Source organism: Cricetulus griseus, chromosome 3, assembly GCF_003668045.3.
Source record: "Cricetulus griseus strain 17A/GY chromosome 3, alternate assembly CriGri-PICRH-1.0, whole genome shotgun sequence".
Lineage (NCBI taxonomy): Eukaryota > Metazoa > Chordata > Mammalia > Rodentia > Cricetidae > Cricetulus > Cricetulus griseus.
In genome coordinates this window covers 100,146,245-100,172,810 of record NC_048596.1, presented here as the reverse complement: position 1 = coordinate 100,172,810, position 26,566 = coordinate 100,146,245, and the positions used below count along the sequence as shown (strand labels likewise).

General features: G+C 52.0%; 1 protein-coding gene across 4 annotated transcripts in view; it reads left to right on the top strand.

The window, feature by feature from the left end:
- The first annotated feature begins 607 nt into the window (after positions 1 to 607).
- LOC100774747 (glycerophosphodiester phosphodiesterase domain-containing protein 5) overlaps positions 608 to 26,566 on the top strand; it is an 81,423-nt gene continuing 55,464 nt past the window's right edge. For 2 of the 4 annotated variants that reach the window (XM_027407752.2, XM_027407749.2), the window contains exon 1: positions 1,223 to 1,948. The gene's annotated coding sequence lies outside the window, so the exon portion shown is untranslated. Of the gene's footprint in view, positions 627 to 1,222; positions 1,949 to 21,439; positions 21,564 to 26,566 lie in introns of those variants that run through there. The other 2 variants (XM_027407751.1, XM_027407750.2) reach the window with 2 other exon arrangements.

Genomic DNA, 26,566 nt, shown 5'->3' with positions numbered 1-26,566 from the left:
TGTCACCTGCTCAGGGAAGCCTCTGCTAACCAAATTCAAGGAAGAAATCCCCAAAGATGTCCCTTCTGCAGGAATGCCATTCCCTCCATCTTCTAAGCCCACTGCCCATCTGGTTCCTCACTCTTTTCCCTGTCAAGCTGCAACATTCTGAGTTTATCATTATTATTATGTTTTGAGACAGGGTCTCATGCAGACCACAATGGTTTTTGAATTCACTATGTAGCTGAGGATGACCTTGAACTGACTGAGCATAGCCACAGGAGGCTAAAGCCACCTTTCAAAGCAAGTCTAGCCCAAGAATGTCACAGAGATGGTGGGTAGAATCCTAGACCAGTAACGGGAATCTGGAGTACATCACGGGACCTCCTCAGTCATGGTTCACTGGCAGCAGTGACATGGGGCTCCACGCATAAGACAGGCTTACAGATGAAGCTGTGCTGTGCCGCCTCATCCCAGGGCTCCCTAGGCCAATTAGTGACATATGCCCCGCCCACGCGCACTCGCAACATTCATTCATATATCAAACCCCTTCACGCCTGCTCAGTGCCTGGCACAGACGCTGGGGCCTCAAAGTCAGGGCCGGGGACGGGGAGCGGGTGCGCAGCCAACAGATGTCACGATTCGAGGTGAGTTGTCTTCACACATCTTCGCTCTTAATTTTGAAACTAAAAACGACGTTCCTCCTTGAGCCGCCGAACGCTGAGAAAGGGGAAGTGTGGGAAACAGATCTGCTCTTTATTTCTAAAAACTTCTTTTGCAACGTTTCCTAAAATCTGAACCTTTCACTGCTCTCAAATGCAGCTCGGTGCAAGGAGCTAGGAGGAGCCAGAGGCCGGCAGCATCACGCCACGCCCCGGGCTCCGCCACCCAGATACTTCCCGGTCCCAATCTCGTCTCCTCCGTGCCTTGCTCTCGAGGGTCGCGGTCAACCCATGTCCCCACGCTTCTCCCTCCATCCTGGTCCCCAGGCGGCCGGCACCCCGGCAGCACACCGCATTCATTGTCCTCCTCCAGCCACACCACACCAAGCTCAGCAGAGTTCCGCCCTCTTTCCACTCTCCCATTGGCTCCAGTTGCCCAACCGCGCAGGGACCCGCCTAGCATAGTCCTGCACGCCCCGCCTTTGCCCGAGGCCCGGCTAGGGGCGGGGGCTCTTCTGGCCCCACCCTTGGGGGCGGGGCCAGGCTCGCGGGCGCTCGGGCGCTGTCTCGGCGGGGCTCGGCTCGGCTCGGCTCGGCTCGGTCTGCAGCTCGGGTGGGGGTGGGCAGCTAGGGTGACAGCGGCGGTGGCAGAGGCTGCGGCGCCGGGTTGAGCAAGTGGCGAGCGCGGAGCGGATAAGAGGAGGAAGTGGAGCGGCGGCGCAGAGCTCCAGAGTCCGCCGTCGGGCTAGGTCCGCCCAGATTTGCAGAGCGAGCCGTGTCGGGACCTGGGCAGACTTTTTTGCCGTGCTCTGGCCGCTGGCTCCCAGCCTGCCCTGCCCTGCCCTGCCCTGCTGGTCCGAGTTCGGCGTTCCGCGCCTGGACTTTACCAGCCCGGTGGTCCTCAGCTGCTTAATCCGGAGCTCCAAGGCGGGACGCGCCCGGCCCTATCATACCAGCCCATCTTCTCCCGTGTGCTCTCCGTTCCCGGTCCGCGCAAGGTGGTCCCAGCTTCCGAACCTGAGTGTAGAGGAGCCGGGACGCCCACCGGCCTCCGGCTCCCGAAGAACCAAACCTTCAGCTGCCTTGGACCGGACTGCTCCGGACTTGAAACTGTACTGGCGCCTCCCGGGTCCAGCGCACCGTGAGGGGTCCCAAGCAGTCAGAACAGTCAGACTGAACCCCTGGTCTGGTGCTGCGAACCGAAGCTGCCACCTTCCTCCGACCGAGGCTAAGGACTTGGGGGTGCTTGCACCAAAGAGAACACAGGGGCTTCTACTGCCCCAGTCTCCAGCGAGCCGAGATTGCAGGTGAGAGCCCCGGATGCGCGGCGGGAGCGGTCCCGGGAGCCGAGAGGCAGGGCCCCGGTCAGTGGAGGGCGTGGAGGGGACACCCGCAGAGATTCAACTATTTAGGAGAGGGCGTGCAAAAGATAGTAGAGAGAAACCGGCACTTATTGAGTGCCCATTGTGTGCAGGTCCGAGCCCCGCCCTTGCACACACAAATTGTTCCTTATCCAAAGCTCGGTGCTATCCCTCCTTGAGATTAAAGCCGTTGTGATTGTTATGGACGCGGACCGATAGGGGAAACTAAGTCGTGACCGGGTTGAGGACCTCTGCTCCCCGTAAGGAGAATTAGACGGGAGAAGATAGAGAAAGAGCAAAGAGGGAGGGGAGAAGAAAGGAAGTAGACAGCCTGCAAGCAGGAGATTGGCAAGATGGGGGCCACGGGGACATCCAAAATCCAAGTACTGATCGATCTTGAAGCTGAAGAGGTACTTCTTTTTAGCGGTGACTCCTGAATTATGGACATGCCACCTGCCAGGAAAAGCGACCCAGCGTTGAGGGCAGAGGTGGGAAGCTTCCCAGTATCAAAAGATCTCTTCCTGTGGTCCAGGTTGGAGGGACAACCTGCTACCCAGAGTCAGGGGCCCCAAGTTCCTGAAGTATTCTTATCTGTTAGGGACTCACCATGTTGGTTCCCACGCCACAGCCATGTGAAAGCAGGAATTGTAGACCCTTCAGAACTCACCCACCTTGCCTTCTGAAGACTTGGGGGAAGCACAGGTGCTCCAAGGCCCTAAGGCCAGTGAGTGATTGAGCCAGAAGTAGACCTGAGAAAGATTTCTAGACATCCATCAGGGGTCCTGGCCCCTTCCCAGCTCATACCTTTGGAGTTTGTGACTGGGGTGAATATACCCCCAGTATGAGGCTGGGGTGAATATGTGTGAGGCTGGGGTGATCATGTATGTGGCTGGGGTGACCATGTGTGTGGTTGGACTGGGGTTCAGATCAGGCCTGGCCACAGTCTCTATTACTGCAGAGGAACCTGCAAGACCCTTCTGGCCCAGGAGAGAACTTCTCCAGGTCTTAAGGTTAGGGGACAGCTCTGGGGACACAGTCCAGGTGTCTCGATTCCCAGGCAGAAGTTCCTCTCACTGCCTCTGGATCTGTGCAGGAGAGAGGTATTGTGAAAGAACATTTGGCACAGACTCTGTGGGCTCTTGTTCTGGGTGGGGAGGGGGAGGCATATGGCCTTGGTCTGGGCACTGTGGCCTTGGCTGGGACTACTACTTCCCCAGGCTCCCTGGAGTCTGGGGGAACTACCATGGAAAGCCCCTGGGAGATAGAGCAGGGTCTTAAAGACTAGAAGGTTGTTCCTGGGGTTGGAGGGGATTCAGGGGGCCTAGAAGGTAACTAAGGGGCTTGGGATTCCCCCTCCCCCACCTCTGCCTGAGGATCCAAATCCTCATAATAATCCTTGATCTAAACAGAGCTCTCCTTTGATGAACTAATTTCACACCTGTGATCTCATTTCTCTGGGTGCTGGGAAGATCTGGGAGCCTCAGGTGAGGCTGAGCAGGGGGCTTCGGGGAGCCTCCTGATGTCTCATCTGCGGGGTGCGGGCAAAACATTGTCACCAGTTCAGATAACCAGAGGATCCTGTAGACAAACTGTTGAGCACTAAGGAGTTGTGGAGCTTGCCCAGTATGGGCTTATTGTTTGGGGCTAACAGGTGTGGGAAACTGAGGCTCAGACAGGTGAAATCTTTGACCAAGGCTTGCTGAGTTTGCTTCAGGAACTATTGGAGCATCAGCTGTCTGCCAGGTGGTGTAGAAATTACTCAGATGGGCTTAGTGGCAGACGGCAGGCTAAGTTACCAGCGGTTGGGGCTGTGGTGATGAACCTATCCTGCTTCCTTACCATGGGACAGCCTTGTCAACCTCTGAGCCCTCTGCTTTTCTGGGAGTGTGGAATGGCTCTTCCAACCAAGATTAGCTGGGCTGCAGATACACACAGCCCCTGGTCACCATCCATTTCCTTCCCTGTGGAGAAAGGAAACGGGAGTTTTGACCAGGAAGTCTGGAAAATCCTCAAACTTGCTTGAGGTTAGAACACAAGTGGTTGTTGCAGGCTGAGAAACTTTGACTTGCTTAGCTGGGCCCTTGCTAAGCAAGATCAGACTCCCTGAGCCACCTTCCCTAGTTACAAAGCCTCCTAGAATCTGTTTGGGGACACTGGTAAGGGGCTCTGGATCCTAACAGTCCTCACACCCACTGTGGCTTCCTGTAGGGCAGGAGCTGGTGTCCATTCCCTTTAGGCCATTGTCTGGCCTCTCTGAGCATAGGGCTCAGTGAATAATTTATCATTCCCCTCACTGGGAGGCAGGCTAGGGAAATAGCTGTGCTCTGCTGTGCTTCCGCCCCATCAGAGGAGGCCAGTGGCTCCAGATTGTACCTCAGTCTGGGTTATGCTGAGCGTGCACGTGTGAGTGTGTGAGAGTGTGTCAGTAAGTGTGTGCGTGTGTGAGTGTGTGAGTGTGTGTCAGTAAGTGTGTGTGTGTGCGTGTGCGTGTGCGTGTGCGTGTGCGTGTGCGTGTGCGTGCGCGTGCGCGTGCGCGTGCGCGTGTGCGTGTGCGTGTGTGTGTGTGTGTGTACGGAGGAGCAGGACAAGGAGAGATGGATCTACTTTCCTCCCAGCTCTCTACTGTTGGTGGGCTGGAGGGAGAGAGGTACCTATAGGCAGCAGAGGTGGCTGAGCTAGGATCAAGCTGTAGGCCTCAGATTCCAGAGATGGGGGGGAAAGAGAGCGGAGAGTGGCCAGGGAGATCCTCGGGGAATCCTCCTTGTGCCACTTGCTCAAGGGGAGACTGGAGGCCAAGACACCTGACAATGCATAGCCACTTTTTCTCCTCCCTGTAAAACCAGCATAGCGAGGCTCTCTTCTCAAGTTCATTATGGGTGACCATAGGGTCACATTAATAAAACACCGGGCAGCAATGGGGGTCATAAAGGAGTGCTTCACTGTGAACACACAGGGGAGTCAGTATGTGTTGGGACTGAAATGGCATGGTAGGTGGAGGGGCGAGAATTCTGGAGGGGTAATACTGGGGTAGTGGTTCACAATCAGAGCAATCAGGTGGGAGAGGAGTGGAGGCCCTGCTCAGAGCCCCTCTGAAGTGGGAACCAGGCCTCGGGTGTGGCCTTTGCCTGCCATAGGCACTAATGGGGACTCAGGCTCCTTGCTCATCACTGTCTGTTTAACACACCATGTGTGACCATTGAGCTACCCTTTTGCTTGTGGGGTAGTCTGGGCCACATCCCCACTCCTTCTCTGCTCACTTCTCTCTCTGTGTTGGCCCACTTTGGGTCACAAATCCTGCCCCAAATGTTCCTGGTTGTACAACCCTCTGGGGTGCCACCTGTAAATGTTTAACACGTCACAGAAAACATATGCTGATAAAAACAATAGTATTCTACAGTTTAGGAAATGCATGTACATTTAATTCTACCATGATGATGTTAGTAATAGCTGATACCCTTCAATACTTAGGATGGACTGTATACTGTGCTAAGCACTTTAGACACTATCTGTCATGATAACTCCGCAAAATGGCTTTTTGCTGAGAGACTGGAGCTTAGAGAGGTGCTCTGTCTTGCCCAAATTCTTACAGCTAAACATCAAGGAACAGGGAGTCAGGCCTGCATCTGTCTCAGTTGGAAATCTTTGCTCCTCCCTGTCGATGAGTGGACACTTAGTCAGCTTTTAGGAAATGTTCTATGCCTTCAACTCCATCCAGTACCCCGAAAGCGTTCTTATCATATGATGAGCCTAGACTCAAGCCTTGTTTCCTAGGCCAACGAATGGCAGTGCTGGACTGAGTATAGGGCCCAGGAAGGAACCTTGGTCCTGGGCTCTGTGCTAGCTGGAAGGGTATATTGCTTGTGGTGAGTCAGCTCCTCCATGTCTTGTTTTGTGCCCCAGCACCGGTGTCTCCAGTCTTCTGCAGTGTCCTTCATGACCCTGGCAGAAGAGGTCAGAGTACAGGGCCAAAGGATGTGGTGGGACAGGCAGCTGTGATTTTGGCCTAGCTGATATCTGGGCCAGAAGCACTGTGGTCATTTGAAGGAGGGTGGTGGCCTGGGCTGCAGGCAGCATGGTCATTAGCTATGATTGAGAACTGGCTAGGCTAGGCCAGGTTGGCAGGACTAGAGGCCAGCTGGCCTGGCCACTGTGGGGTCATTGGCAGGGCAGCTGGCTTTCCCTTGCTTTGCTGCCTGTAGGGTGCCAGGGCTTTGTGGACCGTGCTTGCCTGCTGTTCTGTTGTGGCTAGGGGAGGATTAGGCCTGGAGATGCCTCCTCCCAGAAGCCCTTGGGACTCCTCTCAAGCAGGTTGAGCCCAGCCCTCCTCTGTTGCTGGCCCAAGGCCTATTCACCTGCCTAGCCTGGGGAGGGGATGGATCTGTCTGCTGGCCAACCTGTAGAACCCCTTCCCTGAGTGCCCAGAAAGTGTGCTTGGCATAAGGTAGCTGTCCTAGGACAGAAGAGGCAAGTGGCCCCTGGCACAAGTCTTTCAACTCTGGCATCTGTTTTTTTACATATAAGATGAGCTGATAATAGCAATGCATGAGGCTTAGTGAGATGTAGGGAGTGGGTACCTGCTGAGGTCTAGCATACAGGCAGGTTCTCGGTTAGTGAATCCCCTTGCCTTTCCCTCTTTGGCCTCATGAACTAATGACTCTGTAAGAAGCTTACTGAAGAGCCCAGAGACTGGATCCAGGGCATGGCAGGGAGGACTTCTTGGAGGAGGCTTTTGGGTGAATTCAGATGGGAGATGCTGCTTCCCATCTTCATATGTGAGCAGAAGCAGATAGTTGTTGTCCTGGGAGGGACCTTGAGCTGGGATTGGAGCAGGGAGTAGGACTGAGCAGTCTGGGGTCCTGGGTGTCTCTTCTCAAACCCTGTGCAGCAGCAATAATCCAACTGAGACAAGCCTTTGGGATCCAGCCAATAGATGCAGAACAAGTATGAATCCTTTTTTATTTTTTACAGCAAGGTAGAATCACCCCACCCTTCATCCACCGACAGGTGACACCACTGAAGACTGTGGGCTGTCGGGGGAACATACTGACTGACCACAGGTAAACATGTGGGTGCCAAAATTCTAAGCAGAAAAGTGATTTCCTGAGGCTGGGCTGGTCCCACTCATATGGCTGAGGCAAGTCACGTCATCTGTAAAATGGGGGCTCATTACATCACCTCCTTCCCAGGGCTATTGTGAGGATGACATAGATCCCACACATAAGGTGCTCAAAAGGCCCAGCACAGCCTGGGGTTTGGCTCAGAGGTGGAACACTTCCTGAATATGCACAAGGCCCGGGGTTCGATCCCCGGCACCATGCACACACTCACAAAGCCCCAGCACATAATGAGCACTCAGTGAATGGTAAAGTGTTGTTATCCATGTCACCGGTACCAAGCAGGTTGCTGAGAGGGAACAGGTGCTCAAGGAGAGTGTTGGAATGGATCCCAGGCAAAGGGCAGTTGCTCTGCAGTATGAATGAACAGCCTGGTAGGGAGAGGAAGACACAGAAACAATGACAATGCAGAATGTGACTAGGTAGGTCAGGGTTAGAGTGCCCAGAGAAGCATCACGGAAGGCTTCCTGGAGGCAGTGCTCTGAGCTGGGCTTATGTCTTCCTTCCTAAGGGTACCCAGGACCTCTAGCCTCTGCAGGCTGTCCTCCCTCCATCCCATGCTACCTCTCCATCCACAACAGGAGGGCTGGTCGGGAGGAAGTATAGGCTACTCGCCCAAGAGGCCTAGCCTTTCCCAGGCTGGGGGCCAAATTCACAGGCTTGCTTGGAGCTCTTTTATCTTCTGGCTCACAAAGTAGCCAGTCGCAGTGGGGGTCCCTGGCTTTCCCTCTGTAGCTATCCATCTTGTGAATGAGTGGACTGAGAAAAAGTGCCCTCGCTGGGCCTAGTGACCCATGATTCTAATCCCAGTACTCAGAAGGTAGAGGCAGCCAGATCCCTGTGGGTTCAAGGCCAATCTGGTCTACAGAGTGAGTTCTAGTACACCTGGGGTTCTGGAGAAAGACCCTGTCTCGAGAAAGAAGAGCAAAACACCATCAGGAATAAAGAAGAAGAAGAAGAAGAAGAAGAAGAAGAAGAAGAAGAAGAAGAAGAAGAAGAAGAAGAAGAAGAAGAAGAAGAAGAAGAAAAAGAATGCCCCCCAAACCATCTCACTCTCCCAGCCAAAAGAGGCTCCAAGAGAAAGTTCTTTCCTACATAAAGGAAGTCAGGACCCCCCACCCCCACCCAAAGAATCCTAAAGAAACTCACCCAGAGGCACCCTGATGTCAGGGCACCCTTGAGCTTGCCTTTGTTAGGATTGGCTGTGAAGGCTGAGGACACACCCTCTGGAACATGGGATTAGAGTATTAAATCTCTTTGTTGCCCGAAGAGGTTCCTGAGGTAGGTGTGGCTGCAGTAACTCTGGCCTTCTGAGGTCTCTGCAGCTCTGGTAAGGCCCTGGCTGTTCCTGAGGAAGGGTTGGGCTCAGTTGTTAGAGGTTCAGGACATGTCAGTCAGGAGCATCTGAGACCTGCCTGAAACACCCCACAGGCTGCCCATTTGAGGCCACATTGCTGACCTGGGACTTCTCTGAGTAGAGACGTGACTGTGGAGACCCTCAGTCTGACAGGCTTTGCTCCCCTGGTGTCTTTCCAGCCTTGGTTTCCTCGTCTAAAGATTGGGGGTAGAAATAATCTTTGTCTAAGATGAGACCATGCATGGAATGTGTGTGCCTAACATGTCATGTCACCAGTGTGCAGTGAAAGGTCGCAGAAGCAGCAGCAGAGCCTGGCTGGACTCAGTCCCTGGATTCCCTGTCCCTGCTTGTACCAGGTTTTGGAGTTGGGGCTAGGTGGGGAAGGGTGAGTCCATAGACTTGGGGGCTTCCCGTAGTCTTCTTCTTTTTTTTTAAGATTATTTATTTATTTTGTGTGTAGAGGTGTTTTGTTGTGTGATTCATCTGCTTATATGTCTGTGCATCACGGGCATGCCTGGTCCCCCCAGAGGCCAGAAGAAGGTGTCAGGTCCCCCTGGAACTGGAGTTACAGAGAGTTGTGAGCTGCCGTGTAGGTGCTGGGAATTGAACCCCAGTCCTCTGGAAGAGCAGCCAGTGCTCTTAACCACTGAGTCCTCTCTGTAGCTCCCTGTATTATCCCCCTTTTTCGTAAGTGATAGTCAGCACTCCATTTGCTTGGTTTTGTTTTAGTGGTCATAGTGTCAGGCTCCCTGTAACAATGGAGCCTTGTCTGAGTTTGCTTGTTTTCCAACCCGGACATTCAACTGCCCCGCCCACCAGGCTCTGGTCCCACCTGGGAGAACTGGAGAATGTCAGAGGGGTGTTTTGTTTTCCATCGAGGGGAGGGTGTCTGGGGACATCAGGGGCCTCTGTGCAAGCCCTCACCAGCAGTTGACCACTGAAGTCAACCCTCTGTATTGCCAGCCAAGTCAATCCAATGACTGTAGTGTAGGGTGAAGCCAGTGGGTTTAGAGACACAAAAACTTGCACTTTGAGTCTTGGCTTTGTCACTTACTGCAAGGTGACAACAGCAAGTCATTTTATCTTTGGGCAGAGTTTTTCTCTGTGAATGAGTCTGTTGGGGAGTCATGCTCAGCCTGCTAGTGTAGTAAGCTGGGGGTCCCATGCCAAAGCATGTTGACTGCTACAACCCTCTCACCTCCTCTCCATCTCTGCCTTCCCCAGCAAGTCAGGATGAATATGGCCTCCAGAGAGGCCTTGCCTTATCACCCAGTGGGCAAAGTTCATGAAGACACTGGTGGCGGGTGCATAGAAGCCCTCTGCATGCCGGCTTAAAGCTAGCCCTGTGGTGGTCATGTTTAATGTTCCCTAGAGATGATAGCTGCTGCCACTAGTCTCTGATGATTATTCAGGCCTTGCTACCCTGAGCTCAGGAGCCCCCAGTCTCCTGAAGGCCAGTGAGGGAATACGAAACCTACAGGAACCTATGGTAGAAAGTCATCATTGATAATGGAGGATGTAGGGAGCATGTGGGGCTACTTCTAAGCAGGGAACAGGTGGCATGGTGCAAAGGACAGGTTCTGAACGTGGGAGAAAGCCTGCCTAAGGGACAGTACAGGAGCACTTGGCATAGAAATGCTAGGAGGCCCCATGGGATGCTGATGGTGTCAGCATAGAACATAGCATAGAACCTAGCCCTTGCAGCTAGCCCCCAAGGAGCACCTGCCTCTGCCTCACTAACAGCTCACACCTGGGCATTGGTGACAGGGATGGTGTCTCAATGCTCAGAGGAGGGTCCTGTGGAGGGAGGAATGTGGACCTCAGAGTATATCCTCACTTTCAGTCCCACTTCTGCATCTTTGAGTAGAACTGAAAGACGTTAAGCCTGGCTGAGCCTTAGCTGCACACCCATGAGCCTGGCAACAATTACTGTCCACTCTGTTCAAAGGTAAATGATGTAATGAATAAGACAGCATCTTACATTTCACAGGAAGTTCTACAGCCACCCTCACCCAGCTCTCCTCTTCTGTGTCATCCTTAATGCCTCTCCAGGAAGTTCTTTCTTGCATCTAACTGAAGTCCATTGTTCTGAAGCTGGAATCCCTTTCATCTTGTCTGGGGACTGTGCAGAGGCAGACTGAGCCCATCCTCCATCCTAATGTGCCCAACAGTAGCTGCAGTGAGGCGGGAACAGAGCAACAGGGCCTGTCAGTTTCCACCCTGGAGCATGGGGACCCAGCAGCTATAGCAGAACCTTCTGCCTAGGGTGGAAGATATATGTGTGAATTGTTTTAACTACTCACACTCCAAACAGTGTGCTTCTAGGGCAGAGGAGAGAGTCCTGGCCTGAGCCAGAGGCCTGCATGCCTGTGGCTGCCTGTCCTGCCATGGGGCTTAAGTCTACTTAACCTCTTTCACCCACAGGGCCCTAAAGGATGGCTGCATTCTGAGGCCCAGGTCCCCCCTGTCAAGATGTGCAATTTTGCTTCATGGCCTTTTTCTTGTTATTGGGCCCCTGAAAGTAGAGTAGGCAAAGGCTCCACTGGTGTTTGATGGTGGTAGGATCTGAATAATTCATTCAGGCTGAGGCTCCAGGTCAGCTGGTGATTCCAGACAATGGCCATCATGATGCTCTTGGGCCTGCCTACCCAGCTAACTCTGCACAGTGGCTCTGTTTTGCTTGTACACTTTCCCTTCAGTAGAACTACCCTATCTACTGTCTCTTCAATCCCTGCAAATGGGAAACCAGGGAGAGGCTCAGCCTTAGTATCGCAATGTCTCTGAATTCCCCACAGTCTATGAGGAACATTTGTTAGGGAGGCAGTGACGGTAGGTTCTAGAAGCAGGCCTGCCCAGGACTCCACCGTGACTCCCACCTCCTCCTCATGGAACTCAGATTCCTCATCTTCTCACACACACAGCTAGAGACCTGTGTTGGCTATGTGAGTTGAGTGAGGGAATGCTTATCCTGCACCTGGTACAGTTTTGTGGTTATTACCAGCAGCCTCACTATATAGATGAGAGGATGGAGAGTCAAGGCAAGGTGACTGCCTGAGGCCACTCAGTGTGGTGGTAGTTTGCTCCTCCGAGCTTCCAGTTTGTGGGTTTTTTTGGTTTGTTTTTCCTATAAAACCTCACTTCTACTCTCAAGTGGACTGCTGCTTCATTTGCTTAGAATCTTCCATGTATAATGCTGTTGCCTACTGTGGCTACTTGTCCACAGTGCCAAACAGCCTTGCCTGGAACTTAGTAGGCATTTTCAAAATGTCTTGCACATTGAGTATGCCAAATGGTGTAGGTGCAGGAAGCTGTCTTCCAGGCAATGAAGGCCTGGTTCATGCCCAAAAGCTTCCTCTGCTCGTCATACCTATAAAACCATTTGCATAATTTGGGATGGAACCTCCGTGACAGCATGGAGCCTGGGACAGGGAGATGGTTCTTTTCCTGCTCAAGGTAGGAGTGGCCATCCTGCAAGGATGGGCCTTAGAGAACTTGCCTGTTTTGCCGAGTGCCTGCCTGCTCTATGACTGTACCTGTTCAGCTCTATCTTCTGGCCCTAGTCTCCCCATCCCTTCCTCCTGCTATCCACAAACCTGCCTCCTGCATCCCAGCACCCCTTCCTTCTCCCCTCTGGCTTCTCTGAGTGTCTACTAATTGGCTGGTCTTATTAGCCTTCATTCATTCATTCCTATCCAGCCAGCTGCTGATGCCCGGGGCCTTGATGAGAACTCCATCCTAGAGGATTTCTGCCGTGGCTGTGCTTGGTCAGAGCATGACCATACTCTTCTGACAGAAGACAGGGAAATCATGATGCACAGATCGAATGCTGGCATTTGACTTCTGCCTCTGCTTGCCTCACCACCCTAAATCTCCACAATAGTCTAGGGAGGAATCTTGACACCTCCTCTGCCAACAATGGATGCTTGGCCCAGCAGGCCAAGTCCCCATCCTACAGCTAGCTCACATCTCCAGTCCACCCTTGACATCCCCTTCCTCTATACTCTATTTTCAGGCTCTGTGATCTCACCTTCTTTTTTGTCTGTCGCCAAGAGTTGGTGGTGGAGGCTGAGGTTGGACTATGCCTCTATTAAATGGTCATTTCAGTGTGGCCTTTCTTGGATACATACTAGCCTCAGAGTATCCTTTAACAGACACACGCGCACACACACACACACACACACACACACACACACACACACACACACACACACTCACTCACTCCTGCAAGGGACTTGAATTAATCCCCTAGCTGTGCTCTGGAGAGCCGTAGTGTCACATATGTAACTCAGAACCTTCTTGGGGCTTTTCCTGTGTTACAAACAAGTATCAGTGTACAGTTAGCCTTTCCCAAACTTGTGATCTTCTGTGCTGTGTTTTGTTTTTTGAGATAGACTCATATAATTAGGCTGACCTTGAACTCCAGGCCATCCTGTGTACACCTTCTAAGTGTTGTGATTTCAGGTTTGCATTATCATGCCAGATTCCCCAGCTTTTTGGAGGCCTGGAACCTGGGACAGACTGCTAACCAAGTTGTCACCAGGCTGCCTTGTACAGGAAGAAGCTCATTTCTTGGCTTAGAACTGTTTGCATTCTGTAGACTATCTTGAGGACACTGGTGCAAGACAGGCTTGGCTATAATAGTAGAGCTTCAGGCTGTAGGCCACGTGAAAGGTAGAGATGTGTTGATTCTTCATCCACCAAACGGACCTGTCTCAGGCACCGACTGTGGGCCAGGCACACAGCCAACCCTAGGAAATGCCAAGACACGTCTGACTAAGAATCTTCCATTTCATTTCCCAGCCCACTAAGGGTTTTTAAAGAAAGACAAATACAAGCCTTAAAAGGAAGAAGCAAGTTTTTAATTGTTCCAGGTCATGGTGGTGGGTGGGCGGGTGACACATTTATTCTGTGCTGTAGAGCTGTACCTAGACCCTGCTTAGCGTCAGATCTCCCAGGAGCTACTGAGGGCCAATTACCCTGGGTAGAGATTCACAGCTGCTGTAGGAAGTCTAAGGAGTCAAGTGGAGTGAGGGAGGCCTAGAAGAGGAGGGAGGGCAGAAAGCACAGGACTCTGCCTCCTGAGACTCATTGACCTGGACTTGGCATTGTAGTGAGATGCCACACGGGAGGTGGGGTGGGATGGGAGTGGAGTCTGTCCAGTATTCTCAGCAAAGTAACAACTGGAACAGAGGTATAGATGGCATTGTATGGGGATGCTCAAAGGGGCCCTGGACAATGGGAGCAGAGGAAAACCACTGGAGAGGTTGCTGGATACATAAGGAATGTCAAAGTACCAGCTAAGTCAGTGCCTAGCTGACCGGAGTGCCCTGAGGGCCAGAGCCAAGTCACACTCATCCCAGTGTCCCCAGCACTTGGCTCGTGCCCAGTTGGCATGTGTGGACTGACTGGATTTTTAAGCAGGTCCTTCTCAGCAAGCCTCAGGTCCTCTTATTGAGGTTAGGCGAGGCCACTGGCACATCATTCTAAAGGCTAAAAGGAGTTCTAGGCATGCTCACTTTTCCTCCACTCTTGAGGTCCTCCAGCTGGGACAAATCAGAGGCCCCTGGTTGGATTGGCCACCTTTACCAGTGAACTGTACTTCTCTTTTTACCTTGCCTCAGTCGTTGATAGCTCTGGTCACCTCACTAATGGCTCTCCTATGGCCCTGGATCTCACAACAAAGTAGGGTGGAGCTGGAGAGGTGAGAAGAGCCTGGCTGAAATGAGGGTTAGTGCATCAGCTTGAGATGATGTGGGAATTGTGGAAGGTTCCACAGTCTGCCATCTTCAGTTTCTTCCTCTGTTGAATGAGAATAATAATAACTCCCATTTGTACTGATCTAGGGAGATAACATGGATGCATACTATAAATTGACTTAGGGGCTGGGGGTGTAGCTCAGTTGATAAGAGTGCTTGCCTGGAGAGCCCTGGGCTGAATCCCCAGCAGTGTATAAACCAGGTATAGTGGCACATATCTGCAATTAATCCAAGCATTCAAGAGATAAAGGCAGGAGGATCAGAAGTTCAAAGCCATCTTTGACCCTGTAGTAAGTTCAAGTTTAGGCTGGGATAGATGAGTCCCTGTCTCAGGAAAAAAAAAAAAAAAAAAAAAAAAAAAAAAAAGGACAGGATAGAATAGATGATAGATAGATGATTGATAGACAGAGAGACAGACAGAGAGACAGATAGACAGATTCTCTCTCTCTCTCTCTCTCTCTCTCTCTCTCTCTCTCTCTCTCACACACACACACACACACACACACACACACACACACACACACAACCAGCTATGATCATCTATAGTCTGTGTTGGTCAGTTGCTATGAATCCCCCAGAATTTTGGCTCACTTGTCAGTTTTCTAGTCATGTTCCCTGGTCATGGCTCACTGTTTCCTACCAGGATTCCCCTGCTACATACGTTTTATTCAGGCCACAGCAATAGGACTCTGAATTATGTACAAGTTTCTCACACAAGCCAGTACTATGTGTTGGTGTGCACGGAGCAGGGACAGATACCTTGCTGTCCTTCTTGTCTCTTGGATCTAGGGACCAGACACCAGCCTCCCCAGTTGCATTGAGAGGCATGTGTCAGGAACTCTCCTCAATTTGTCAGCACTGCTATAGGCTGGGTCCAACAGGACCTGCCTGCATATGGGGCAGAGAGAGGGATGGTCCTGGACAACTGGTGGTGATGAAGGATTGGGACTCGTAGTCAAAGGACCTGAAGGACAGAATGAGACAGCCACTCTTACATCCCCTCCCTTTCCCTACTGGCTTTAAGGGTTGTCAGTAGGGCAACTGAGATCTCCAGGGTGACTGTACTTCATCAGAAACCGAAGCATCCGCTCCAGGCTCCAGCAGCCTGGCTACACAGGGTGCTTGGCCAGAGCACCCTGGCCAGGATGGGATCTCAAGGGATAAGGCTGACTCTACCCCGCATCCCATCCTCCTGAATCCTGAGGGTCCCTCCTAATGTCTTTATGTCTACAGCTCCCAGATGGTGTCCTGGCCCCATCAGAACAGAGTGGAGAACAGACAGCTGGCAAGGCTGGCCCAGAGACAGTCCAGATGTTCCCTACGCTTGGGTTGGTGGGTAGGAGAGGCCTAGGGGTGGCAGCAGCTGAAAGATGAAATAGCATAACAATGTAACTTAAGCTGGTTACAGAGAGAAGACAGTCCCCAGCACGTGCACGCGTGCGCACGTGTACACACACACACACACACACACACACACACATACACACACACTCCTGTGAATAGGATCAGGGTCTTACACATTCAAGGGTCTTGTCCATACTAGGCCAGCACTCTACCACTGAGTCACATCTCTAACCCACCTCCTGCCTTTCTGGCTTAGCAAAGGCCAACGGTGGGTTCTGTCCAGGGTTCCACACTTGCTCCAGCACACCCTTGGATTTGCAGCTGGCCTATCTGACCTTGATTGCAAAGAGCTGCTGAAGTGGCTTGGTCTTACAGGCCAGACTGAGGTCAAAGCAAGCAGAGTGCATGGTAGGCCACTGGCAGGAAGGGAAAAGCCAATTCCAGGCCTCAGCAAAGAAACAGAGCACTTTAGATACTTGATCTGTGGTCTCCCTCAGCAAAAAAGAGGCCATTTCCACAGGGCCCAGGAAGGAGCAACAGCAGAGGTATGCTAGCGCCTGTCACTCCAAATCACCCCAGTACCTGTCACTTTCAGGGGAGCCGGGCAACCCTTCAGGCTAACCAGATGATCTAAGGAGTCCTGTTCTTCCTTGTTCCTGTGTCACAGGGAACCACATGCTGCGCTCTCCATATGCTGTATTGAAGGAAAAAGCAGAAGCTACTGAGCTGTGAGGCCCTGGGGGCACAGCCCCAGGTACAGCCCAGGAGCTCCAGCAACTTAAGACTGGCTTTCTGGTCCAAGCCAGACTGTGAAGATAAGCTACTTGAGCCTCATTTGCTTCCTTTGATGGAGCAGCTGGTTAATTAGCTGCTGGGTGTGCCTGACAAGTGTCCCCTAAATGTGACAGGGTCAGTCTTCAACAGACCACATATGTGCTCAGCATCCAGTCTTGGGCATGAGGCCGTGATCCCACACAATGTCCCATCCCCTGTTTCTTAGTTTGTCCCTCAGATGACCTTATGGTACAGTTATGGTGTCGGGAACTCAGAACAGAAGACAGCTGTGCCACAGGGGCCCCAGTTTGGGGTAGAGGGCCCAGAGAAGGAGGAGTGTGGGCACCAGCCCAAAGGTGGGTCCTCTGGTGACCCCTGACCCAGGGAGGATTCTGCTGGCCTCTGCCTCCAAATCCCTATGTGACATTAGCAGCCAACCTTCCCCTTCCTGCCCCAGTCTTCGCATCCAAAACAGGGTGTCTGAAAGAGGTGGTACCAGGAAGTTGTCACTGAAGTGAAGCAGTGTGGAGGAACTATGATCCCTAAAGGCAGTGGGCTTGGGGCTTTCACCCATTTCTCCACTTTGGGGCTATGGCAGGCCACTGCTGCTTGTGATCGGGGTGTGTGCTGGTTCTACAGGCACAGGACAGGCAAGGTTACCCTGCCCGGCAGTGTCTAGTGCTGGGGGGGGTCAAAGGACACCTAGGGTTCATAGGCAGGCTGGATGATTGGAGGGAGGGGAGTCTACCAGCTGTACCGTGCTGCTGGAGGGCCTGGGGTCAGGGAGGCACAGACAGCTTCTGCCTTTATGGCTGGTTGGGGAAGGACAGGTATGGGAAGAGGGCCGGTCTTTGTAGCCCTCTGAGACCCTTGCTCTTCTAGAACAGTAGATTTTTCTATCCCTAGATCTTGAAAATACTGGCTTCAGGGGACCTTAGAGCCTTGACCCTACAAAATTATTATTTGGAAGTGGCCTTAGTGGGTCATAGAATCCAAACCTGTAACCAGCCCAGGCAGTCCCTCCATGGGGTCCTAGGCCACCTTGAGGCCCTCCAGTAGCCTGGCTCAATTCAGGCCACAGGGCTGCCCACTCAGGCCCCACTGCTGTGAGTGGCCACCTGGGATTTCCAGGTTCTTCTGGGCAGTGTGGGGCAGACACCAGGTTCTGTTTGGCTAATAATAGAAGACTGGGTGTGATCTAAGCACTGCCCAATGAATCAGCCTCCCACCAGGCACTGGGGAGCTTATTAAGTAGCATCTGGGACCACCCTGGGCTCTCCTGGGTGGAAGGTCAGCTGACAAGAGTTCCACAGCCTGGTCCCAGGGGATGACATTTTTTTTTCCTTTTTCTGTAGACTATGGCTCCTCCCACACCCCTCTCCCCTGGGCCTCAAGTCTCCCAGTGTCCTGGGGGAATGTCTTCTGGGACCATTCAAACAAACAAACCGGCTTTTGAGTGGAACAAACCAATCAATAAAATGGCTTTTTGTCTGAAAGCAGAGAACTGAGGGTAGTGGCTGTTATTGAGTGCCTATTGTATGCCAGCCCCGGACTCAGCATTTGGTGCCCTGGCAGAGTCAGGGCTGGGAACCAGTGTCTTACTCACACTGTGCTTCTAGAGGACAGGGATGCTGGGAGTCAGGGAAGGGGCCAGAGGCAGTCTCTTCTAGCGAGCTCCAGGGTGGGAAGATTTTATCCTTATGATTATAGCAAATCATTCTTTGCTATATACTTGAGTCTTTTCTACTTTTGGCATCCTCTGTGGACCTGGAGAAACAACTGGCCTGGGGCTGGGGACTGTGGCCCTGTCATATGCGTAGCAGGTCTAGGCATAGGCCTATTGAGTCCAAATTATGTCAAACCCTTTTGTGTCTCTTCCACAAACTGGGCAGAGGCTGCTTAAGGCAGGGCCATGAGACCAAAGCACCAATTCCCTGCTGTCCCCTCCAGGCAGTGTCCTATACTCTCCTCTGAGGCCTCTTGTACCCACTCCAACTGGTGATTGCCAGTGTGAGAACTGTAGGGACACTGGCATCGTGAATCATTCTTGGGAAGACAGAAGCGCTAGGACAGAAGGGTGCCCAGGTCATATAGTAAGTGGTCCTAGAAGCACATAGTAGGTACTCAAGAAATCTCTTTATTCTTGAAGGCCAGGGCCTGCTCTCCTCAGGGGGCAGACCTGGGAGACCTGGGCACTCAGGGCTTAGAGTCAGCTGGAGGTTCAGCCTTAGCCTGGAGAGACCCAGCCCATCTGTGTTTGCCCAAATCCTGCCCCTCTCAAGTTTTCCTGTGCAAATTCGAGGCCTTCCTGAGTGTTCCTCCCCAGTATCCTTCCTCAGGTCATGTCTACCCCCAAACTGGGAGCATTTTATTAAATTTTATTTCATATTAAAAGTGCATAGGACAAGCAGGGAATGTTGCTCATTTGGTAGAATGTTTGCCTTGCGTGGAAGATGCTCTGGGTTTAATCCCTGGTGCCATGTTAACAAACCAGGAATGGTGGATAGAGGCCTGTAATTCCAGTGCTGGAGATTTGGGGCAGGAGGATCAGAAGTTCAAAGTCATCCTCGGCTATATAGAGAGTTGAGACCAGCCTGGTCTAGAGACCCTGTCTACAAAACCCATACTATCTGAGCTTACAACTGCGTGGTGGTAACTACATTTACCTTGTTGTGCACAGAGTCCCCAGAGTAGCTGTTTTGGAACCTGGGCCTTGTATTAGTACATAGAGGAAAGTGCTTTACCCTTGAGCTACATCTCCTGAATTTATGACCAGAGCTTTTGCATCATGTAAAACTGGTCCTGTACACCCATTAGACAACCTTCCCCCACCCCTCTTTCCCCCTAACCTCTTACCCTCCCCTCGCTTCACCCCAGTCCCTAGTAACCACTGCTCTACTTTGTTTCTATGACTTTGACTCCTTTAGAAGCTTCATTAAATGGAATCCCTAGTATTGGTCACTTTGTGAGTAGCTTATTTCACTTAGGGTAATGCCCTCTTGGCTCATCTATGCTATATAGTAAATGGCAGGCTTTCTTTTTAAAGGCAAAGTAATATTCCATGGCATGGACATACCACATTTTGCCCATTCACCCATTTGTGGACAGTTGGGTTGCTTCTAGATCTTGACAGGAATTAGACTTTTGAAGTTGAACAGGCCTGGGTTGGCCCCATTCTGTGTCACCTTTACTGAGTCTGAGTCCTTTCCCATCGGCTGCTCTGCTCAGTAGTAGAGCAGACACTTTGCTTGTAGAGATGCCCGGCACACAGCAAGCTCCCGGCACACAGCAAGCTCACACCGAGTGGCAGGGAGAAGTCATTCCTGTTACCTGATTTCCTTTTAGGGGCATGTCATTTTGTCTGTGGGTTACAGGACCCACTTACCCATATGTCATCTGTACCCCTATGAAGTCAAGAGTAGTGGCTGTGTGCCTGTCAGTTGGGCTCAAAGACAATCTGGGGCTTGTCCAAATTCACACAGCCAGTCAGTGGCCATGCCGTGATTCAATCCAGGTCTCTAGCAACACCTAGAATCCACAGGCTTTAGAGTATCAACAACCCGTGGCTCACACAATTTTGCAAGTGTCAGAGCTGCAGGGGGAGGGAAGAAGCAGGGTGAGCCTGTGTGGACATCCCCACAGAGGGCAGAGGCCACAGCACCTCTGATCCCATGATCACCCAGGGTTGTGAAGAGCAAAGTTGCCCCCACAGCAGGACTTGGATGGACTCACTTGTACCCCATGGTCTGGTGTAAGTCCCCATCTTGCTCCTGGGGGCTCACACACTGCCTTTGGTCCCTCTCACCCTGTCACCCATTCGTTCATCTCTTCTTTCCATCATTTCTTCACTTGGTAACCACTCCTCTGAGCCTGGTCAAACCTGGAGGCACTTAGCACAGGCTTGGCAGGAATAGTGGGGATTGTGGGTTGAAACTGCCTGGTTTGAAATCCTGCCTCTGCTACTTACTGGCTGTGTGACCTCAGGCAAGTTGCTTAAGCTCTCTGTGCCCTACATCTTTCTTCTCTGAAACAACAGATCACCCCCAAACTTCGTGACCTTACATAAAAGCTGCCATTTTAGGGGAATGTAGCTTAATTGGAGAGTATTTGCCTCATATGCCTGAAGCCCTGTGTTGGGTCTCTTCTACCTCCTAAAACCAACCGTGGAGGTACAATTGAAATCCCAGCACCCAGGAGGTAGAAGCAAGAGGATCAGAAGTTCAGGGTCATACTTTACTCCATAGCAAGTTTCAAGTCATTTTGGGCTACATGAGACTCTGCCCAGAAACAAACAAACCCTTTCATTTTATAAATCAAACATTTTAAGATGGGCTCAGCAAGCAGCCCCCAGCATGGTGCATGTGTGGAATAACAAGGAGCTGGGCCCCTGGATTGGGGCTTTTCTTTGCCTTCATGTAATTTCAGGGCCTCCTTTGTCCAAAAGCCTGGTTGAAAGCTGGGCATGGTGTGTGCCCTTAATCCCAGCACTCAGGAGGCAGAGGCAGGTGAATCTCTGTGTATTTGAGGTCAGCCTGGCCTATCTAATGAGTTCTGGACTAGCCAGGGCTATACAGTTAGACCCTGTCAACAAACAAAAAAGCTAAATGCCTGGTTGAGCTCTCCCATTGCATGATGGTTCCTATGCAACCAAGGTACCCACAGAGTGATTCAAGGTTCCTGCAGGAGCATGCTCACAAGTGAGGCAACAGCTGTGCTCCCTTAGAAGACATGGCCTTGAGAGGGTCTGAGTTGCCCCTCAGCCATCACTTCCATGCTCTCTCACCCTTTAACACAGACCTCAGTTCTCCAAGAGAAGATGTCAGAGTGACACTAAGGGGGTTGTGGAGGATGGGCAGTGCTGCTGCAGATGTCTCTGGTAATCCAATCTGCCCCTGTCCTAAGGGCTACATGAGTCAAAACAGGAAATGCCTAGAACAATGCCTAGGCATCACATATAAGCTGGAGCTATATATAGCCAGGCGTGATTTTGACCATATGCAATTTACTCATGGTGTGCTGGGCTGCCACTACTGACGCCTGTCCCAGGGGAACAGAGGCCCTTCCCATGTGGGTGTTGAGGGATCTATAGGAGTTTATCAAGTGGAGGCTGTAGACACATGTTCTATACAAAGGAAATCCAGAGCTAAGTGGAGTCCCTGGAGGACACAGCTCCAAGCGGCAGGGCTCCCTGAGCTGCAGAGGGCAGAACTAGAAAGGTAAATTGAAGCCTGACTGAGCAAAGCTTTGCACATGACATTTATTCTTGATCTGTGGGTACCAGAGTAAGGTGTAAGGGCCTGTCGTGCCACCGTGGGTAGGCTACTTGCGAGCTAGGAGGATTTGGGAGGTGCTGGGTCATCTATGTCAGCTTTAAGAGTGGTATGTGTGCCTGGGCACTTTGCTCCCTTTCAAATAGATCAGACCCTGTTACCTTCACTGTTCAGTTTGGCTCCCGTGTAGAGAGTGAGTCCTGCTTTGACAGGAGGGCTGGTGGGGCCAAAGTCACCTGGTAGCTTCCCTGTTCCGACACAGCCTGCATCCCTTACCTTCTCTTCTCATGCCCTCCTTCACCCTTCTGCAACTTGGGGGTCCAAACAGACCAGGTGGCCCACCAGGGGTGGCTGATGAGCTGGCCAGATCCACTGCTCCCTGAACCGGTGGCTTCGGGGCAACCATGATCCAGGTCCCTTCTGTCTCTAGGATGTTCATGGCTCCAGAAGCCTATGCGCTGGAGCCGGTGAGTGCATTCACATGCGTGCGGGCCTTGTGCATTTTTGTCTGTCTGTTTGTGTTTGTGGCAGTGCCTGCATGTGTAAGGGGCACATACTGTGTTCTCTGGGCACTTGTGACAGCTCTAGGAAGTAGCAAGAAAGTGAGGTGACTCCTAAAGGGCTCCTGGAGGAGCAGAGGGAGGCATCCCTCCTTGCCCTGGGGACTGAGAGTCAGAGCAGACACAGCTGGCTGCCTTCAGGAGCGAGCCAGAGTCTCTGACATGCTGCTTCATTTGGGTGTTTCTTGACTCTCTCTCTCTCTCTCTCTCTCTCTCTCTCTCTCTCTCTCTCTCTCTCTGTGTGTGTGTGTGTGTGTGTGTGTGTGTGTGTGTGTCTGTCTGTCTGTCTGTCTGTCTGTCTGTCTGTGCGTGCTTGCACTCAAACAGCTGAAGGCATACTGAAGCCTGTGGGAGCAATCAGAGCTTCCTGCAGCAGGAGTTGAGCCATGACCCTAGAGAACACAACTGGAAAGGTGTGGGGGACAGGAGCAGAGCCTGGCACACCATGGGTTAAGAGATTTGAGGCAGAGGGAATAGGAGGGTGATTCTCCTCTCAGTCAAGAAATGGGGGCCCTTGAGATGAGGGACAGTGATGAGTTCCTACTTGGCCACTGTGGTGCAGGGCTTCTGGGGGATGCCGGGCAGATGACCTGGGTGCAAGGCCACTCACACCCTAAGATAAGTCCTATGTGTAAAGGCCCAGTGGTTGAGCTCAAGATCTGAGGGACAAGAGAGAGAATGGGTGTGGGCTGGGCAGCCTTGCAGGGCAAGGGAGAGAAGAGCAGCAAGGGGCTGGGAGGGAACCTTTCCGGGAAGCCAAGAAAGGAATCTTTTCAAGGAGGGTAAGGTCAGTGTTAGCTGAGGATGAAGAGGTGTCCTGCAAGGAAGCAGCTGGTGAACTTGATGGGACAGAGGGAGGAAGTGGCAACGTGAGCATGGACAACTCTTCCAGAAGTTTCTAGACAAAGAAGGAAAGACAGCAGGCTGGGTTTAGATGTGATTCCCTGGGACAGACTCAGGTCTGTGTAAAAGAAGCCTGTCTAAAGAGAGTCCAGGCACCCTAAGGACCTGTTATGGTCTTCAATAACAGGGTTGGAGGGTGCCTGGCAAAGGCGCTCTTTCCACCGGGGCAACTGTGGGGCATAGAAGCCTAAGAGTGGTTGTGGTGGCAGCCTTCACCCTGCCCAAAGCACCACCCACCTCCAGGCCCCCATTTGCATTGGGGTCTGTGAGGATCATTCAGCAGGCTGGGAGGAGACTAGGATCCTCCTGAAGCAGGTACAGGTCAAGAGTAGAGCCTGGGAATGTGTGGGGCTGGCCTCCTCCATGCTTGAGGAGATTGCTTCATGGATGTTTCAAACAAGAAGGTCCTGGAAGGGTCAGAATGCTGATTTGCCTGTTTGCAAAGAGACCACGCCCAGGCCCAGCCCTGGTCCAGGGTCTCAATTACTGGGACGTTCTTCCTTTGAGTCTAGCCTATGTCTTTCCTGCTGTGTGTTACCTCCTGATGAACTTGTTCAACCCTGACCGTGGAGCCAAGCCTATCATCCGACCGAGTGCTTTGAGCGGTGGCCAGTGTTTTTACAACTTGTTTTCTTCGTGGAGTTGGTTTGAAGTCTCCCTGCATTCCCAGAATGTCGGACCCGCCCTGATTCACAAGGATTGACCAAAAAACAGGGTCAGAGCCAGCTAGGAGTCTGAGGACTGAGTCATTCTCCTTGGACCTTCCACAGAGCCTTCCCTTTTCTTTCTAGTGATGAGAGGAGGGAAGGAAAGTGAGACCAGAGGACCAGGAGGGGACAGCAGCAGCATGTGAGGACATGAACACATCCAGATGATGCCAGCAGAGAGAAGCAGAGGGGCCAAGACCTGGGGCTTTCATTTGGGACGAGCTCAGGTCAAGTTTATGTTCTGTTGCCTGGCTGATGGGGGTTTCTGTGCCTCAGTTCCCTCATCTCTGCAATGGCATGGACCCCCCCCCCAGGTGTCTGAGGTCATATAGCCCAGATGCAGGAGCCACGTGAGAACGGTTTTCAGGAATTCTAGTGAGGCGTAAAACTGCTAAGGGAAGAGGAGGAAGAGAGGTGAGAGGTGACCTCAGCCAACTCCATGCAGGGACTCTGGCTCAGTCCAGCAGGCGATTGGGAGACAATGACAGCTGTATCTCAGTGGTAACACTCCAGGAGCAAAGACTTTGGTAAAGGGCTGTCTTGGAAGATGTGGTGTCCTGGGGTACAGGGCTTCCAGCAGTCCAGGGGAATTTGGGCCCCCAAAGTCAGGCACTTGCCATTAGGAGGATAACCATGATCCAGTGTGTCCTCCAAAAGTAAAGGGTTCCTGAAAGGTGGTGGAGCCTGGCAGTTGGCTTTGGAGATTTGACAGCCTGTAGGCAGGGTGCAGGGAGGGAGCCCAGGGGTCATACTGTCAAAAGGGCCATCGCCACACCTCACATTCCTCCAGCCTGGGTCTCCTTGAACTCAGCTTCTAGGTGCCCCTGTGCCCCTAGAGGACTGGCAACAACGTGTCTTCAGCACTTTCTTCCAGCCCAGAGAGCATCAGTGAAGGACAGGACACTGGCCTAGGTCAGGGCCATGGAGGACCTGGGCAGGTCTCTCAATTGCTCTTGGCTTTTCCTCCCCGGGGAACTCAATGCTGGTCAGCACATCCTAGGAAGGAACAAACAGAAAGTTATCCTTCCATGCTGTTCTGACTGAATCTGACTTAGATTGCTGAGGTCAGCCTGGGTAGTCTCGATGATGTCTGTCCTAACTCTCCCATCCTCCTGACATCACAGGTGATTTCATCCACAATTTTGCCTCCTGACTCAGGCCACTGAGAGTCTAGTCCTGAAGCGCATGGACTTGGGTTCTAGTGTAGCCAGACTGTATCACTTGCTGTGTGACTATGGCCAAGTTACCTTCCTTCTCTGACCCTCAATGCCTTGGGTTCCTAGTCAAACTTGGACAGGTGTTCCTCTGAAGTCAGATGATTTTAGTATGTATCAGTAATCTCTGTTTGTCACAGTGATACCCAGAGACATGAAGTGACTGGCCAGTGATCACACAGCAAAAGGATAGAGGTGGGAGAGCCAATCTTCCAGCTCTGGAGCCAGTTAACTGGGCACCTTGCACACATTCTCGGCTCTACTCTGGCCCCGTCATGGCTCCTCTTTGCTTGGGAAGTAAGGACAGACTGAACCATGTGTCCTCCTCCCCATCAATATACACACTTGTCAGTTTGTCTCAGAGGTGCTGTAGAGGACCTGCTGGGTCAGAGAATCTATGATTACCTGGGTCTAGTCCTGCTGGCACCACCAGGCTTCATGCCTGTTTGAAGCAAAGCTGAGCCCTGCCCTGAAGCTTGGAAACCCTCAGGCCCAGAGGGGCTCAAGCTTAGAGCTAGGGCAGTGGGAGGTACCTTAGAAACAGTGGGAGGAGCTGTGCTGGGGTGGTGGTGCCAGAATAAGTCACTGATCCCCACCTGGATTCAGCATAGTGCTAGGCAGGAACTGAGACTGGGGACAACTTTGACCCCATAAGAATTCTCACTGTCTACCCTCAGCCCACCACCTGCATGACACAAAATTCTTCTTCATTATTATCATGGGCTCCTCCAGTCTGTGCCATCAGCCCACCAGGTACTCAACAAAGCTCTGGAAATGTGTGATGGGCCACTCAGGATTGGGAGTCAGAGTATAAATCCAAGCAACCTTGCCTGTTCCAGTATCACCTGCTGCCAGTGGGATCTCTTCTACAGTAGAGTGAAACAGTGTGTGCAGGTGTCTTGGCCTACCTCTAGGTATTAAACAATCAGCTTGGCCTTCCCACTATGGTAAGCATATCTTCCTTGTAGGAACTGAACTACACATGTACAGTGATAGTTTCATGACTCAGAGTGACAAAATATTGAGTGTCCGTATTCATTTATTCCTCTCTCGAGCTCTCTCTTCCCCCCTCCCTCCCTCCCCTCGCCTCCCCCTCCCCCGTGTGTGTGTGTGTGTGTGTGTGTGTGTGTGTGTGTGTGTGTGTGTGTGTGTATGTGTGTGTGGTGTGTAGGTTGGAGGACAACCTTGGGCTTTGGTCCTCACCTCCATCTTGCCTGAGACACCGTCTCTTTTTGTCATTCACTGTTGTGTGCACCAGGTTAGCTGGGCTTTCGGTCCCTGGGGATTCTCATCTCCACCTCCCACCTTACCACAGGAGTGCCATGATTACAGATACACCCTGCCATGCCTTTCTTTATGTCGGTTCTGGGGATTCGAACTCAGATCCTCACACTGGCACAGCAGTTGCTTTACCCACTGAGCCATCTCTCCAGCAGTGAGTGTTTACACATAAATAATGCCTCTGTGTGTTTGGGTTTTTTTTGTCGATGGCATGCTGGTGTGGAAGTAAGTAGTGAGAATTACATTTCATTTTTATTTGTTTCATAAAACCTATCCTTCACCTT